Source organism: Tamandua tetradactyla, chromosome 23 (genome assembly GCF_023851605.1).
Source record: "Tamandua tetradactyla isolate mTamTet1 chromosome 23, mTamTet1.pri, whole genome shotgun sequence".
Classification (NCBI taxonomy): domain Eukaryota; kingdom Metazoa; phylum Chordata; class Mammalia; order Pilosa; family Myrmecophagidae; genus Tamandua; species Tamandua tetradactyla.
Genome location: NC_135349.1, coordinates 39,145,048 through 39,149,984, shown reverse-complemented (window position 1 = coordinate 39,149,984; position 4,937 = coordinate 39,145,048).

Here is a 4,937-nt window from a genome sequence, read left to right as displayed (position 1 = left end):
TAACAGACATATATTTTGCCTAACGATACTCAATTGTCTTGCATAAAACCAGAAATGCACTACTTCTCTCCAGAATAGGGTGCAAGTCCTTAGGTAACATTCCCTTTTAAGCTTAATATCTTATGACTTAAGTACTATAACATGAATGATGCAACTTATGTCATATAATAAGTGGAAAACAAGATATTTGCTTATGTACAAATGCAAACATACTCATAAAAAATAAGGAGAAAATAGCCATACAATCACTGTTCTCATTTCTGTAACTGGTGACATGGTTTTAGTTCATATTTATCACCACCTTCTTCTACTACCCATTCCATGTTCCCTTTACCCTCACCGAGCATTTCAGTTGCCTGTGGTTCTGTGCCAAGTAGGGTGACCCAGACTTTCATTCCTGAAGTTTCTGGGCCATTGGTAGTCCTGTCTGGATTGGGTTGTTACAGTTTTCCATTGACTTTAATAACAGGCATGGTAGTAAGAGACTAAGAGACACCCTAGGGGATCTCCCGTTTTCCAGGAAAACTCTTTTTTTTTTTACCTCCATTGTGTAGTTGCAATCCTACTTCCCCTTGATAGCCAGGATCAATCACCCCATACAGAACAGTAATCCCCTTTCATGCCCGTTGATTCAGTGGCATGAGAAGCCCAGAGAAGACAGGTGGCACTCTTAATTTCCAGTTCAATGGAATCACTTTTGTTTCTCCTAGTAGGAGCACTCCTCCTTTTGGAACTAAAATGTGTAGACCAGCAGATCTTAAGGTTTCAGGGACAGGAAACAAAAATTTTCCTACTGGATGACTAGGGGTGATAGTGATTGGTGCCAGTCCCATTTTCACCTTTTGTTTCTTGGACCCGTGAATCCTGGCTATGGGAGAAACAGCACCATACAGTGGATGCTGTGCCTTCAGGACCTGCTCAAGCCCTATCTCTTATGTACCATTTCCATTTTATGATGGAGTGCTGCAGTGCATGCCCAACTTCGTGGCTTGGTGGATCAGACAACACCTAGCTTTTAGGCAACTCAGGTCTCACGGCAACTTGGTGGTCCATGGTTAAGTGTTCAGTCTCAACTAAGACCCAGTAGCAGGCTAAAAGCTGTTTCTCAAAAGGAGAGTAGTTATCTGCAGTGGATGTTAAGGCTTTGCTCTAAAATCTTAAGAGTCTGCATTGTGATTCTTCTATAGAGGTCTGCCAAAGGCTCCAGACAGCATGCCTTTTTGCCGCTGACACTTCCAGCACCATTGGATCTGCTGGATCATATGGCCTAAGTGGCAGGGCATCTTGCACAACAGCCTGGGACTTGTCTCAGAGCCTTCTTTCATTCCAGTCCCTGCTCAAAACTAGCAGCATTCCTGGTTACTCAGTAATTGGCCAGAGTAGCACACCCAAATGAGAAATACGTTGTTTCTAAAGTCCAAAAAGGCTGACTAGGCATTGTTCCTTATTTTTGGTCATGAAAGGGGTCAGATCAGCTTATCCTTCACCTTAGAATGGATATCTCAATATGTTCAGCAACACTGGACACCTAGGGATTCACTGAGGTAGAAAGCCCTGTATTTTTATTAGATTTATCTTTCATCCCTTGACCTGTAAATACCTTACCAATAAGTCTGGAGTAGTTGCTACTTCCTGCTCACTAGGTCCAACCAGCATGATATCATCAATATAATGGACCAATGTGATGTCTTGTGGGACAGAGGATCAAGGATCCTGTGGACAAGGTTGTGGCATAGGGCTGGAGAGTTGATATACCTCTGAGGCAGGTCACTAAAGGTATACTACTGGCCCTGCCAGCTGAATGTAAACTTTCTGGTGGTCCTTACTGAAAACTATTGAGAGAAAACATTTGTCAGATCAATACCCACATACCACACACCAGGTGATGTGCTGATTGGCTCAAGCAATGATACCACATCTGGAATAGCAGCTGCAACTGGAGTCACCACCTGGATAAGTTTACAATAATCCATTGTCATCCTTTAGGATCCATCTGTTTTCAGCACAGGCCAAATAGGAGAGTTGAATGGGAATGTGGTGGGAATCACCACACCTGAATCCTTCAAGTCCTTAAGAGTGGCACTAATCTCAGCCATTCCTCCAGGAATACAGTATTGCTTCTCATTTGTTATTTTTCTAGATCGGGACAGTTCTAGTGGCTTCTTCTTGGTCTTTCCTACCATAATAGCTCTTACTCTATGAATCAGAGAACCAAGGCGGGGATTCTGCCAGCTGCTGAGTATGTTGATTCTAATCACACATTCCAGGACTAGGGAAATGACCACAGAATGGGTCCAGAGACCCACTGGATCCACTGTGAGACAGACCTGAGCTTGAACTCCATTGATCAACTGACCTCCATAAGCCCCTACTCTGACTGGTAGACTAGAGTGACATTTTGGGTCCCCTGGAATTAGTGTCACTTCTGAGCCAGTGTCTAAAAATCCTGAAATATCTGATCATTTACTTTTCCCTGGTGCACAGTCACCCTGGTAAAAGGCCACAGATCTCCTTGGGGAAGACTAGGAGGAAGGTTAACAGTTTAAATTTAGGGTAGTGTAAAAAAATCTTCCCCAAAGATACCCGGCCCTTCTCTCACTTGAGGGGCTCTGGGTCTGTAAACTGTCTCAACTCTGGCAATTGATTTAAGGGCCATGATTCTTTGTTTTTGTGATTCATGTGAGACTTCTGTTCACTTGACCTAGAATTCTTCTTCTGTACAGTTCAAACAAGAGTTTAGTAGCTTGCCTATCTATTTTACTTCTAGGTACCCTCATGATCTACTAGCTAATGCCATAAGTCTCTGTGAGTCAGATTATTTTGACTACTGCTTTGAGTCTGCTGTTTATTGTGGGGACCATGTCCGCCTTGTCTATGGTGATTAACTGTCACCACCTGGCTTCTGCTAACCTGGGATCCAGTAATCCCCATTGTGTTTAAGGATTCCAGCTCAGTGACAGCACTTCCCACAGTAATATCTGACCTACAGAGAAGGGCGACTACAGAGCTCTTCAGGGATGATGAAGCCAATCTCATGAATTTGTTTCCCAAGGTTCTGGTGAAAGATGTGTCCCCTGTCATTCCTGAGGTCTGTAAGCAGGTTTTCCATGATAGATCCGCTTTAACATTCCCATCTCTCTAAGCCTCTGTCTGGATCCCCTCATCTACATTATACCACAGCAATTCTGTCATATCAACCTCAGGCAATGTCAGCCACCTTTTGATCCATGTTTCAGCCAACCACCCAAACAAACTGCTAATGTCCTTTCTAATCCCTTGAGTTACATCACTGAATGAAGAATCTCTGCTTAGTGGGCCCATATCAATAAACTCAGATTGATCCAACTTTGTATCCCTTCCACATTATCCCACACTCTTAATATCCATTCCCACACATACTCCCCTGATTTCTGTCTATATAGATTAGAAAACTCATGCAGTTCTTTTAGAGTATAGTGTACCTCCTCATAGGTCACACTTTGTTCTCACCTTTCAGGGCCTGTTGGGACTTTAGCTTAGTTATAGGTCTTGAGGAAAAGAGGGGTGGTGTGCGTGGGTCATGGAAAGAAATATAAGTTTCCTTCAAGGCAATTACCTTAGAGCATCCCATTGTAGTCTCACTGGGTGAAAAAAGATTAATCACTCCAGATAGAAGCATGAGGGTTGTTTCTCCAGGGGAGGTGGTTACAGGGTTAGCAGGCGGTGAAGGGTTAATTTCGTTAGGTGGAGGTTGGATAGCAGACACTTCTGAGGAGACTGAAGGCTGAAAAGCTGTTTCTTCAAGGCAGGTGGGAGGTCAGAAAGCTCTTTCCTCAGGGCAGTCCATTATAGATCTATCTAGCCAAGCTCAGTAGATTCCAGGGATCCCGTCTCCCCATTGCCATCATTATCAAGCCATATATCACCATCCTATGTTTCAGGATTCAATTCTTTTCCAATCAAAGTCCTTACTTTAACAGCAGCCACCCTGTATGGTTGAGATTTTAGTTTACACTGTAAATCTGCTACTTGGTCAATGAGACTTTGTGTCTGGTTTTTAGAGATCTCAAGTCTGTGACCACCGGAAATAATATTTTCTTTCAGGGCACACATGGGAACTTTTATATCATTCGTATGGTGCTGAAGTTTCAAATTTGAAGCCTTCATTTCATCCTTTCCCTCATCACTGTATCCAGTGTATCTAACAACAACCAGCCGACATCATTATACGTCTTAATTCCATAAAACTCCGTAAAGGTGTCAAAGACATTATCACTCAGAGCCTTGTCTCATATAAGCATACAATTGACAGAATCTAATAGTGATATTTTGAGTATTTCTCTACCCTACTCTTCCCTTGACTGTCAGTGCCATCTAGATTATTGGAAACAGTTATTAGTGCCTCTGAATCTAGTCAGAGTAGAAAACCAATGGTAAAAACTCATTTTTAAATTCTGTTTCTCAAGAACCACTCCTGGTATAAACCCTGTGTTAGTCAGCGTTTTCTGGAGAAACAGAACCAATAGGAGAGATCTGTAAGTATGAGATTATAAAGGTGTCTCATGCAACTGTGGAATAGGAAAAGTCTAAAATCTACAGGGCAGGCTGTGAAGCTGGTGGCTCTGATGAAGAGTCTGGATGAACTCCACAGGAGAGGCTCACTGGGTGAAGGAGCAGTGAAAGCCTCTTTTCTTCCTTAAAAACCTTCAAATGATTGGATTAACTCACTGTAGGATGCATGCCTTAGTTGACTACAGATATAATCAGGCAGATTGAATCAACTGACTGATGACTCAACACACCAGCCTTCCAGTTTATTAACCAGCCAGGAAATAACCTTGCAGCAACATTCACACCAGTGCTTCCTGACCGGACAACTGGGTATAATCATTTGACCAAATTGACACCAGAACCTAACCATCACAGAAGGCTGAAACAAGAGTTCAAAAAGAGGATGA